Below are 14,317 nucleotides of genomic sequence, written 5' to 3' on the forward strand. Positions count from 1 at the left end.
GCCTTCAATTTTTCCCAGCGTCAGCGTCTTTTCAAATGAGTTAGCTCTTCGCATCAGGTGGCCAAAGTATTGGAGTTTTAGCTTCAACATCAGTCCTTCCAATGAATATTCAGAACTGATTTCCTTTAGGATTGACTGGTTGGATCTCCTTGCAGTCCAAGGGACCCTCAAGAGTCTTCTCCAACACCACAGTTCAAAAGCATCAATTCTTTGGCGCTCAGCTTTCTTTATAGTCCAACTCTCACATCCATACATGACTACTGGAAAAACCATAGCTTTGACTAGACGGACCTTTGTTGGCAAAGTAATGTCTCTGCTTTTTAATATGCTGTCTAGTTTGGTCATAGCTTTTCTTCCAAGGAGCAAGTGTCTTAATTTCATGGCTGCAGTCACCATCTACAGTGATTTTGGAGCTCGAGAAAATAAAGTCTGTCCCCGTTTCCATTGTTTCCCCATCTATTTGCATGAAGGGATAGGACCAGACACCATGATCTTGGTTTTTGAATGATGAATTTTAAGCCAGCTTTTTCATTCTCCTCTTTCACTTTCATCAAGAGGCTCTTTAGTTCCTCTTCACTTTTTGCCGTAAAGGTGGTGTCATCTGCATAGCTGATGTTATTGATATTTCTCCTGGCAATCTTGATTCCAGCTTGTGCTTTATCCAGCCTGGCATTTTGCATGATGTACTCTGCATATAAGTTAAATAAGCAGGGTGACAACATACAGCCTTGACATACTCCTTTCCCAATTTGGAACCAGTCTGTTGTTCCAAGTCTGGTTCTAACTGTTGTTTCTTAATCTGCATATAGATTTTTCAGGAGGCAGGTAAGGTGGTCTGGTATTCCCATCTCTTGAATTTTCCACAGTTTGTTGTGATCCACACAATCAAAGGCTTAGGTGTAGTCAATAAAGCAGATGTTTTTCTGGAATTCTGTTGCTTTTTCTATGATTCAATGAATGTTGACAACTTGATCTCTGGTTCTTCTGCCTTTTCTAAATCCAGCTTGAACATCTGGAAGTTCACGATTCACGTACTGTTGAAGGCTGGCTTGGAGAATTTTGAGCATTACTTTGCTACGGTGATATGAGTGCAATTGTGCAGTAGTTTGAACATTCTTTGGCGTTGCCTTTCTTTGGGATTGGAATGAAAACTGACCTTTTCCAGTCCTGTGGCAACTGCTGAGTTTTCCAAATTGCTGGCATATTGAGTGCAGCACTTTCACAGCATCATCTTTTAGGATTTGAAATAGCTCAGCTGGAATTTCATCACCTCCACTAGCTCTGCTTGTAGTGATGCTTCCTAAGGCCCACTTGACCTTGCAGTCCAGGATGTCTGGCTCTAGGTGAGTAATCACACCATGATGGTTATCTGGGTCACTGAGATCTTTTTTTGTATAGTTCTTCTGTGTATTCTTGACACCTCATCTTAATATCTTCTGCTTCCGTTAGGTTCATACCATTTCTGTCCTTTATTATGCCCATCTTTCCATGAAATGTTCCCTTGGTATTTCTAATATTCTTGAAGAGATCTCTAGTCTTTCCCATTCTATCTTATAAGAGGCTTGTTTAGCCTTTTAAAGACTTGCATACATGTAAGAGAGACAGAAGAAGGATTTTAATTACAAGTTTGTCCAAGAAAATTCTCTATGGAAGGGGAGAGGGGTAAAGGTCTCTCCCTGTTGGTAAGAGGGAAAATTCAGTCTTTTTTTTTTTTCTCTTTTAAGTCACTACAATAAGACCAGTAAACAGAGTAGTTTCTGGTTTGATTATTAATCTGAATTGGAATGCCTTAATTGGGATTGCACTTTTCATTCTTCCACCAATCCCTGTGGTTTAATTCCAGGTTGTTTCTCAAAGCAAAAGCTACTGTGTTTATCAAACAAAGCAAGAAAGGGGCAGATTCAGCAGGAGGCCTTTTATTTGCCAATCTTGAGAGAAGTTAATATGGAGTAGTGGAAAGAACACAGGAGGTGATGTTAGAAGACCTGATCTCAAGTTTCAGCTCCATCTTCTTCCAGTTGTCTGACTTTGATCAGATAACCTAGTATCTCCCAGTTATGTTCTCCTTGTCTTAAAAAGGGCAAGATAACAGATCTTTAAAATGTTTTTGAAAAGAATAAATGAGATGAAAAATTTTTAAAATGACTTCTCGACTTAAAACTCAGATTTGTGCCATCCTCAACTTGTGGCCCTGCTTAACACATGTTAGTTGAATGAGTAAAGTGACCATATGAAAAAAAAAGTATGATAAGTGAAAAAAAAAAGGTAAGTAGATGACATTGGAATGCCAAGAGAGAAGAGATCAAATTGAAATTGGAAAAGAAAATCAAGAAAGTCATCAATGAAGAAATTTTGAGGGAAAAAGTTTTTTATAGACTGCATGGTGGTAGGGGGAATCACTATTCTGTACTTGCAAGGATTGCTCTTTTCACCTGAGCACTCAGCTTCAAAAGAAATACAAGGAACCATACAAGAAAAAGGGTAAACAAATAAATTGAATAAGTACTGACAGTAAAGAATCTGCCTGCAATGCAGAAGACCCGGGTTTGATCCCTGGGTTGGGAAGATCCCCTGGAGAAGGGAATGGCAACCCATTCCAGTGTTCTTGCTTGAGAATTCCACGGAAAGAGAAGCCTGGCGGACTATGGTCCTTGGGGTCCCAAAGAGTTGGACACAACTGAGAGACTGTCACTTCATTTCATTGTCAATAAGTGGAGGGACAGATAAAGCATTTAAATTGCTGTTATACATTAATGTAAATATAGTTTTTAAAGAATGAGGAAACTTTATAATTCAGCTACAGAGTGAACAACACAAGAACATATGCTAGTTCCTCATAGGGGTTGGACTGGCTAAGGACGACCAGCTGAAGATTCGTGGATTTTAAGTGCTTTTGGCTCACTGAAGCTAAAGTGAGAATTTCCTTGCAATGAGTAGAATTTCCTTTCTATCCTTTATCACATGTTTAAAAACCTCACAACTTGTATGAATATAATCATTTGGGGTCTGCTTTTAACTTGGACTAGTTTAATTTTGGAGTGGGAAATGGCAACCCACTCCAGTATTCTTGCCTGGAAAATTCCATGGACAGAGGAGCCTGACAGGCTACAGTCCATGGGGTTGCAAAGAGTTGGGCACAACTGAAGTGACTTAGCACACGCACATGCATAGCCTTCAAAGAGCTCACTGTGGTACTTCCCTGGTTGTCCCATGGTTGGGAATCCACTTTTCAAATCAGGGGACATCAGTGTATGATCCCTGGTTGGGGAACTAGGATCCCACAGGCCGAGAAACAACTCGGCCCATGCCCTGAAACTACTGAGCACATGTGCTCTAGAGCCCATGCACCGCAACTAGAGAAAGCCTGAGTGCCGAAATGAAGACCCAGTTCAGTTGGGGGAAAGAAAAAAACACAACTCACAGTGAGATGGGGAGAAATAACAGGAGTTCTCATGGACTGTGTAATTGTGCTGGGGCTTCACATGTGTTCAGAGGTATGTCAGTGTAATTCCTTCACGCAATAAACTGAAAAGAGCCATGCTGTCTTAAAAAAAAAAAAAGAATGAGGAAACAATATGTAGGAAGGCAGAAAACAGGAAATGGGAGTTTCCACTAAGAGAAAACAACTAAGAAAATCTGTGGAATCAGGGGAGTCATGTTGTTACCAAATGCAAGTCCTTGTGCCTAATGCACAGTGAGGCCAAACAATATGTCCCACCTAAGAATTATTTTTCTGCTCTGAATTAACTTTTTATCTAAAGCTAAAAAATTTTACATGTAGATGTACAGCTAATGGAATATTGATTTTACATGTGTAGGATAGCAGTCAAGATTTTACTTTTTTGCTAGGTTAGTATTGCTTTGTCCCAGCACTACATATTTATAAGATATTCCTTTACTTGGTGTGCTATGCCTTTTTAAAAAATTTATTTACTCATTTATTTATTGGGCAAATTTGGTGTTGACCTCTATATGTTTTTTTCCTGGACTATTATTTAAAATTTTGTCTGTTATCCACACACATGTGTATGTGCATGCTAAGTCGCTTCGGTTGTGTCCGACTCTTTTCGACCCTATGGACTGTAGCCCAACAGGCTCCTCTGTCCATTGGATTCTCCAGGCAAGAATAGGAGATCTTCCCAACCCAGGGATCAAACCTACATCTCTTCTGTGTCCTCCATTGGCAGACAGGTTCTTTACGGCTCACGCCACCTGGGAAGCCCTGTCCTTGTACACATACCTTAATTAGGATCTTGGGTAAATCTTGGCCCTTTAAACTTCCAACATAAACTTGAGAATCATCTCAGGTTTTACAAAATGGCTGTTGAAACTTTGATTGGATTGCATTACAGCAAGCTGGAGCAAGATTATATCTTTATGATTCTGAATCCTGTAACCCATGACTATCACTACATTTATTTTCAGTCACTTTAACCTCAGAAAAAAAATTTTTTTCTGTGAAATAGTCTTGAATGCCTTTATTCAATGTAAAATTTGGATACTTTTAAGCTATTATAAATTGTTTCTGAAACTTTCAATTTTTTTACCCTGGTATATAGAAATACAATTGATTTTTGTTGACCTTATATCTTACAAACTTGTTAAACTAATTTATCAATTCTAATAACTCATTTGTGAAGGCTTTTGGATTTTTCATACAAATAATCACATTCAAATAATGACATTTAAAATTTTCTTTCCAATCTTTCACCAATTGTTTTCATTTTCTTGCCTTACTGGATTGGCTAGGACTTCCGGTACATTGTTGAATAGAAGTGGTAAGAGTAAGAATTCTGTGGAAATCCTTGATCTGATCTTAAAGGGAATGATTTCAACATTTCACCATTAAGCCTGACATTTTCTGGGTAGGATTTCTATAATCTTGAATCAAAATAAAAAATTTCCCCTCCATTTTTAGTGCTATTAGTATGTGAGGTGACCTAAAAAATTTCCCCCGATTGCTTTCATGGTTATTTTCCATTTCACTGCTTTTGGCAAACTTTCTATGATGTGTATTTATTGTTATTATTATTATTATTATCATTACTGCTACTACCACAGCTATGTCTATTCTGTGTATAGCTTGTAACATTTTTTGTTTGCAGCATATCTTTCATGAGATTTGGCAAATTCTCACCATTGTTTTGTTCAAATGTTGCTTTTGTTCCATTCATTTTTTATTTGTGTTCTAGAACTTCAGTTATATGTAAGTTAGATTGTCTCACAGCATCCTCTTTTTATTTGGGCTTCCCTCATAGCTCAGTGGGTAAAGAATCTGCCTGCAATACAGGTTCGATTCCTGGGTCAGGAAGATCCTCTGGAGAAGGAAATGGCAACCCACTCCAGTATTCTTGCCTGGAGAATCCCATGGACAGAGGAGCCTGGCAGGCTACAGTCCATGGGATCTCAAGAGTCAGACACGACTTAGCAACTAAACCACCACCTCTTTATATTTAACCCTCTCATCACTGTCTCTTTATTTAACCCTTTCATCACTGTCTTAATCCTTTCATGTCTCCATGTTTTATTCTGGATTTTTTTTCTTTCAGAACTTTCAGTTTAGTAATTCTCTATTCAGTTGTGTTTCATTTCTTACTGTTTTTATCTACTGAATCTTAAACACTGGACATTATATTTTTCATATTAGAATTCTGTTTGGTTCTTTTTCAAACTTACTATGTCTTTTATAGCTTCCAGTTCTTTGCCAAAACTTAAAATCTTGTCTTTTATCTTAAATCTATTAAGCATAGTTTTCTAAGTCTGTGCCTAATATAATAATTAGCTAGCTTTAATAGCTGGAGTCCCCACAGATCTAATATTTGTTCTTTCTGCTGGTTCTTGTTGATGTTGCCTTATCTCTTTGTGTTCCTAGCTATTTAAAAATTTTTATTGAATACTGTATTTGCAGAATCAGAATTAATTTCTGGCCCAAGATGACATTTTCATTATCCAGAGAGCATTTCACTTTTTTACCTTCTGCCAGTGCCTAGAGGCAATAGCAATCCAAAATACTTTGATCCAAATTCAGGGATTGAAATAATTAGATGTTTTAAAAACAGTGAGATATAATTACATGCCATAAAATTCACCTGTTTATGTAAAGTAATTAGCCTCCAACTAATAAAAATAAATGGAAAAAAATAATAAAAACAACTGGACTATAAAAAAAAATTCACCTGTTTAAAGCACACTTAAGTTCAAGAGTTTTAGTATACTTGTAGAGTTCTGCAACTTTAACCATAATCTAATTATAGAACAATTTTATCCAAACAACTTTATGCCATAAAGAAATCCTGTTCTGAGTAGTACTCATTCCTCACTCCCTTCCCAACTCTAGGGAACTGCTAATCTACTTTTGGTTTCCAGGCTTTGCTTTTTTTAGACATTTCATAAAAAGAATAGCACAGTATGTGGTCTTTTGTGACTAGATTCCTTCAATTAGCGTGTTTTCAAGCTTCACTGTGTGGTAGCATGTGTCAATACTTTATTCTTTCTCATTGTTAATAGTATTCCATCAAATGGATATACCACTTTTGTTTATTTATCAGTTAATGGCATTTGGATTATTTCCATGTTGGTTATTATAAATATTGCTGCTGTGCATATGTATGTACTAGGTTTTGTGTGGATGTTTTAATTTCTCTTGGGTATATGAATTGCTGAGTCATATGGCAACTCTATGGTTAATATTTTAAGGAATTTGCAACTGGCTTATGAAGTGAATGGATTCTGGGCTGAAGTTCCTATAAGTGTCAGTCAGCTGCACTTCTAAAAGCGGAAATTGATTTAGTCCATTCTGGCTGCTATAACTAAATACCATACATTGGGTGGCTTATTTACAACAGTAATTTATTTCTTACAGTTCTGAGCTGAGAAGTTCAAGACCATAGTGCCGACAGATTCAGTGTCTGGTAAGAACCCAGTTCCTGGCTCACAGAGTTTTCTAGCTGTAACCTTACGTGGCAAGAAGGAGCAAGAGGGCTCTCTTGAGCGTCACATACAAAGGCAGTAATTCCATTCATGAGGGCTCTACTTTCATGACTAATCAACTCCCAAAACCACCTCCAAAATCCATCTCAATAGAGATTAGGTTTCAAGATGAATTTGGAGGAGTTACAAACATTGAGCTCATGACAGAAATACTCTCAAAGAAAAACAACACTAAATGCCATGCTCAACTCTGAATTCCTTTCTTCCCTCTGTTCTCAGCCTGATAATTATTCTCTATCTTGTTACATATTTTATGCCTTAAAGTAGATTTCTTACTATACATTCTATCTAGATGGTCTAGTTTTCTCAGAGTTTGATCTGAATTACCTAGTCTATCACTATTGGTAGTAGAAGTCCTTTAGTTATTTCTTTAGTTGTCAGTTCTTCCCAACTCTACTGTGAATTCTTTGACAAAAAGGGCTGTATGTCTTGTTCATGTCTGTAGTACCAGATCCTATCACCTAGTACATATTTTATAAATGTTATACAAGTCTTAAGTTCTTGCTTTCAAGTATGGAATGGATGCTGAGTAATTAAAACTGCTCACAAAATCTGGGAAAGCCAGAGAGCCAACCACAGTAACAATGAAGCTAGAGCAAACTTAGGTCCACAAATGGTCTAAGGCAGACCAGGCCATTGTTGCTGATGGGCCCATGAACTGCACTTGTATTACTGATACCAATAAAGCTACATTCTGGAGCCGCTCCTGGGGAAGTAGGGCTATTGCTACTGCTAAACAGGAAGACCAACAGGAAAAGGGATGGCAGTAGAGAAGAGCAGGGAAAGCTGAGGAAGAGAGTGCAGGAATGGACATGGTAAATTTTGGAGAAACCTGATCTTGTGAAAGAATTGATAAGGGAATTTAGTCTGTTTTCACTCTTTCAAAAATGTCATCACCCTCCAAGCCATTTAAATTCCACTGCTGTTCAAAAGGATTTCTTCAGTAGCTGCTATGTGGTCTACATGTCCCAACAGTTTCTATGAAAATGACTTTCAAGTAGAACAAGAAACTTGTTAATAAAAAGGATTATATTTCTCATCCACTTACATAGATAGAATTTTTATAGTAAGAATGCTTCTTCAGAAGCATGGTACTCCTCCAGGAATATCATCTGGTTCTCAGTCATCCTGTCCGCAAGTATGTCAAATCCAAAACCAAGGAGTAACTCTGTAGAGGACTGGGATAATCTGTCTGTGCCACAAAAGACTTTGTTTTTAAATACACTTTGCTATTAATATATACCAAAAGATTTCTATGCAACAGGAAATGAAGGACTATCCAGAATCCAAGTGACTGTTTAATCTCATTTCTTATATGTAGGGTCCCTAAGCAGTCTGTCATCTTTCCACTTTAGAGTCTTCCTCTCTTTGATAAGAATAAGTACTTGGATGGGATGAAGGTACTCCGTATTGGCCAGAACTAGGAGTCCTCTACCCATACATTTTTGAAGGGATGGGTATTAGCCTAATATGTAGATGTATCATAAGTTATAAACATCAGTGCTTTTTTTTAATGTACAGGTTATCTATTTTTCTTTTCTTCAAAATTACAGATAATATCATAAAGAACATCTATTACTTTGCAGAGGTCCAAATGTTAGGTCAAAAGGGATATTCATTTAAATTTTGATAAATTTATTGAATTCAGATTAAGTTAATTCATAACAGTGAATGAGCATCTGTTTCTGTACATTTTCACTAACTTTGTTCTCTTCAGTTCAGTTGCTCAGTTTTTTCCAGCTCTTTGAGACCACATGAACTGCAGCATGACAGACTTCCCTGACCAACACCAACTCCTGGAGCTTGCTCAAACTTATGTCCGTTGAGTCAGTGATGCCATCCAACCATCTCATCCTCTGTCGTGCCCTTCTTCTCCTGCCTTCAATCTTTCCCAGCATCAGGGTCTTTTCCAGTGAGTCAGCTCTTTGCATCAGGTGACCAAAGTACTGAAGCTTCAGTTTCATCATCAGTCCTTACAATGATTACTCAGGATTGATTTCCTTTAGGATGGACTCATTTTGATCTCCTTGCAGTCCAGGGTACTCTCAAGAGTTTTCTCCAACACCACAGTTCAAAAGCTTTAGTGCTTCGGTGCTCAGCTTTCTTTATGGTCCAACTCTCATATTCATACATGACTACTGGAAAAACTACAGCTTTGACTATACCAACCTTTGCTGGCAAAGTAATGTCTCTGCTTTTCAATAGGCTGTCTAGGTCAGTCATAGCATTTCTTCCAAGGGGCAAGCATCTTTTAATTTCACAGCTGCAGTCACAATCTGCAGTGATTTTGGAGCCCAAGAAAACACAGTTTGTCACTGTTTCCATTCTTTCCCCATCTATTTGCCATGAAGTGATGGGACCAGATGCCATGATCTTAGTTTTCTGAATGTTGAGTTTTAAGCCAGCTTTTCACTCTCCTCTTTCACTTTCATCTAGAGGCTCCTGAGTTCCTCTTCACTTTCTGCCCTAAGGGTGGTGTCATCTGCATATCTGAGGCTGTTGATATTTCTCCTAGCAATCTTGATTCCAGCTTGTGCTTCATCCAGCCCAGTATTTCACATGATGTACTCTGCATATAAGTTAAATAAGCAGGGTGATAATATACAGCCTTGATGTACTTCTTTCTCAATTTGGAAAGAGTCTGTTGTTCCATGTCCAGTTCTACCTGTTGCCTCTTGACCTGCATTTCTCAGGAGGCAGGCATGGTGGTGTGATATTCCCATCTCTTTCAGAATTTTCCACAGTTTGTTGTGATCTACACAGTCAAAAGGCTTTAGCATAGTCAACGAAGCAGAAGTAGATGTTTTTCTGGAATTCTCTTGCTTTTTTTATGATCCAACTGATGTTGGCAGAGATCTGGTTCCTCTGCCTTTTCTAAATCCAGCTTGAACATCTGGACATTCTCGGTTCGTGTTCTTTTGAAGCCTAGCTTGGAGAATTTTGAGCATTAGTTTGGTAGCATGTGAGATGACTGCAATTGTGTGATAGTTTGAACATTCTTTGGCATTGCCTTTCTTTGGAATTGGAATGAAAACTGATCTTTTCCAGTCCTGTGGCCACTGCTGAGCTTTCCAAATTTGCTGGCATGTTGAGTGCAGCACTTTCACAGCATCATCTTTTAGGATTTGAAATAACTCAGCTGAAATTCTATCACCTCCACTAGCTTTGTTTGTAGTGATCCTTCCTAAGGCCCACTTGACTTTGCATTCCAGGATGTCTGATTCTAGGTGAGAGATCACACCATCATGGTTATCTGGGTTATTAAGATCTTTTTTTGTATAGTTCTTCTGTGTACTCTTGCCACCTCTTCATAATATCTTCTGCTTCTGTAGTTAGGTCCATACCATTTCTGTCCTTTATTGTGCCTATCTTTGCATGAAATGTTCCCTTGGTATCTCTAGTTTCTTGAAGAGATCTCTAGTTTTTCCCATTGTATTGTTTTCTTCTATTTCTTTGCATTGATCACTGAGGAAGGCTTTCTTATCTCTCCTTGATATTCTTTGGAACTCTGCATTCAGATGGGTATATCTTTCCTGTTCTCCTTTGCCTTTGCCTTTCACGTCTCTTCTTTTCTCAGCTATTTGTAAGGCCTCCTCAGACAACCATTTTGCATTTCTTTTTCTGGAGGATGGTTTTGATCACTGCCTCCTGTACAGTGTTACAAACCTCCATCCATAGTTCTTCAGGCACTCTGTCTGCCAGATCTAATCCCTTGAATCTATTTGTCAATTCCACTATATAATCATAGGGATTTGATTTAGACCATACCTTAATGGTCCAGTGGTTTTCCCTACTCTCTTCAATTTAAGCCTGAATTTGGCAATAAGGAGTTCATGATATGAGCCACAGTTAGCTCCCAGTCTTTTTTGCTGACTGTATAGAGCTTCTCCACCTTTGGCTGCAAAGAATATAATCCGTCTGATTTTGGTTGACCATCTGGTGATGTCCAGGTGTAGAGTCATCTCTTGTGTTGTTGGAAGAGGGTGTTTGCTATGACCAGTGTGTTCTCTTGGCAAAACTCTACTAGTGTTTGCCCTGCTTCATTCTGTACTCCAAAGCCAAACTTGCCTGTTACTCCATGTGTTTCTTGACTTCCTACTTTTGCATTCCAGTCCCCTATGATGAGGAGAAGGCAATGGCACCCCACTCCAGTACTCTTGCCTGAAAAATCCCATGGATGGAGGAGCCTGGTAGGCTGCAGTCCATGGGGTCGCTGGGAGTCGGACACGACTGAACGACTTCACTTTCACTTTTCACTTTCATGCATTGGAGAAGGAAATGGCAACCCACTCCAGTGTTCTTGCCTGGAGAATCCCAGGGATGGGGGAGCCTGGTGGGCTGCCATCTATGGGGTCGCACAGAGTCAGACACGACTGAAGTGACTTAGCAGCCCCTATGATGAAAAGACTCAACTTCAGCTTCTTCGACTTTACTGATTGGGGCATAGACTTGGATTACTGTGATATTGAATGGTTTACCTTGGAAATGAATAGATATCATTCTGTCATTTTTGAGATTGCTTCCAAGTACTGCATTTCAGGCTCTTTTGCTGACTATGAGGGCTACTCCATTTCTTCTAAGGGATTCTTGCCCACAGTAGTAGATATAATGGTCATCTGAGTTAAATTCACCCATTCCAGTCCATTTTAGTTCACTGATTCCTAAGATGTCAATGTTTACTCTTGTCATCTCCTATTTGACCACTTCTAATTTACCTTGATTCATGGACCTAATATTCCAGGTTCCTGTGCAGTATTGTTCTTTATAGCATTGGAATTTACTTCCATCACCAGTGACATCTACAACTCGGCTTTGTATTTGCTTTGGCTCAGCCTCTTCATTCTTTCTGGATCTATATCTCCACTCTTCCCCAGTAGCTTGTTGGGCACCTATTGACGTGGGGAGTTCATCTTTCAGTGTTATATCTTTTTGCGTTTCCATACTGCCCACTAACTTTGTGGGTGATCATAATGTTTTAATCTTTATAGCTGGCTACAGAATACTATTTAAGATCTCATTGAGGGACTTCCCTGTTGATCCAGTGGCTAAGACTCCACACTCCCAATGCAGGGAGCTGGGGTTTGATCCCTGGTCAGGTAACTAGATCCCACATGCCACAACGAAGAGTTTGCATGCCACAACTAAAGACCTGGCACAGCAAAAAAAAAAAAAGGAGAGATCTCACTGATTCATGTTTCTTTGGATGCTATTCGGTTGAAAAAAATTTAAATGTTAAGTGGTAACTTGTAGACGTCAGCAAATTTGGAAAACTCAGCAGTGGCCACAGGACTGGAAAAGGTCAGTTTTCATTCCAATCCCAAAGAAAGGCAATGCCAAAGAATGCTCAAAGTACTGCACAATTGCACTTATCTCACATGCTAGTAAAGTAATGCTCAAAATTCTCCAAGCCAGGCTTCAGCAATACGTGAACCATGAACTTCCAGATGTTCAAGCTGGTTTTAGAAAAGGCAGAGGAACCAGAGATCAAATTGCCAATATCTACTGGATCATTGAAAAAGCAAGAGAGTTTCAGAAAAACATCTAGTTTTGCTTTATTGACTATGCCAAAGCCTTTGACTGTGTGGATCACAATAAACTCTGGAAAGTTCTAAAAGATGGGAATACAATACCACCATACCTGCCTCTTGAGAAACCTGTATGCAGGTCAGGAAGAAACAGTTAGAACTGGACATGGACCAACAGACTGGTTCCAAATGAGAAAAGGAGTACGTCAAGGCTGTATATTGTCACCCTGTTTATTTAACTTATATGCAGAGTACCTCATGAGAAACGCTGGGCTGGAGGAAGGACAAGGTGGAATCAAGATTGCCAGGAGAAATATCAATAACCTCTGATATGCAGATGACACCACCCTTATGGCAGAAAGTGAGGAAGAACTAAAGAGCCTCTTGATGAAAGTGAAAGAGGAAAGTGAAAAAGTTGGCTTAAAGCTCAACATTCAGAAAACTAAGATCATGGCATCTGGTCCCATCACTTCATTGCAAATAGATGGGGAAACAGTGTCTGACTTTATTTTTCTGGGCTCCAGAATCGCTGCAGATGGTGATTGAAGCCATGAAATTAAAAGACACTTACTCCTTGGAAGGAAAGTTATGACCAACCTAGATAGCATTTTAAAAAGCAGCGACATTACTTTGATAACAAAGGTCTGTCTAGTCAAGGCTATGGTGTTTCCAGTGGTCATGTATGGATGTGAGAGTTGGACTATAAAGAAAGCTGAGCATCAAAGAATTGATGCTTTTGAACTGTGGTGCTGGAGCAGACTCTTGAGAGTCCCTTGGACTGCAAGGAGATCCAGCCAGTCCACCCTAAAGGAGATCAGTCCTGGGTGTTCATTGGAAAGACTGATGCTGAAGCTGAAGCTTCAACACTTTGGCCACCTGATGTGGAGAGCTGACTCATTTGAAAAGACCCTGATGCTAGGAAAGATTGAGGGCAGGAGGAAAAGGGGATGATAGAGGATGAGTTGGTTGGATGGCATCACCAACGCAATGACATAGGTTTTGGTGGACTCCAGGAATTGGTGATAGACAGGGAGGCCTGGCATGCTGCGGTTCATGAGGTCACAAAGAGTCAGACATGACTGAGCGACTGAACTGAACTATAGATGGTTCTACATGTATGATATTAAATACTTAACATCAGTAAGTATTTCAGTGAATTGATACATATCAATTGTGTGTCATTTACTGTTCAAACATATTTAAGAGGCCTTTTTGTTGTTTTTGTTACAGAAATTAACCCATTTATTATAGGCTAGCGACATTATCAACTGGTGGTGCTTCAGCTGGTCCTTCAATCCCTTCAGTCTTCTGATGGCAGACTTTACTGTGACAGCAGAAGTGGTGTGGTAGGTCCAGGCACCACCAGCTACAGTTTTCATGCAGGAACCACAGTGCCAAATGCCCACAGCTCATCTCTTCATCTTGGTTTTGCCACAGAAGGAGCACGTATACTTGGCGTGCTGGCTGATTTCAATTTTCTTCACCATTTTCCTGAGGGAGGCACCTTAACGGGCCCTGTATTTGCCCATAATTCCAGTCTTCTTCGTGCGTTTCACCGTGATAATGCAACCTAGATCCGAGCCCACGAGCTAAGAGGCCTTACTTCTTAATGCAAGATTACAATGATGATGATCATTATTTGTGAGATATTTCTACCTTTTCCCTATCCTATTGGTGGTGTGCTCAGAATTGGTGGTATGCTTAGACTTCTCCAAAATAATAAAAATATTCTTGTGGAAAAATAATTCCTCTTCTCACCCCCTACCCCCCTGCCCAGAGATGTCCACATTCTAGTCACTGGA

General features: G+C 39.3%; 1 pseudogene; it reads right to left on the minus strand.

The window, feature by feature from the left end:
• Window positions 1-13,714: 13,714 nt before the first annotated feature.
• Window positions 13,715-14,017, minus strand: LOC122444315 (annotated as a pseudogene).
• Between the last annotated feature and the right edge of the window lie 300 nt (window positions 14,018-14,317).

The sequence above is a fragment of the Cervus canadensis genome, chromosome 6, assembly GCF_019320065.1.
Source record: "Cervus canadensis isolate Bull #8, Minnesota chromosome 6, ASM1932006v1, whole genome shotgun sequence".
Lineage (NCBI taxonomy): Eukaryota > Metazoa > Chordata > Mammalia > Artiodactyla > Cervidae > Cervus > Cervus canadensis.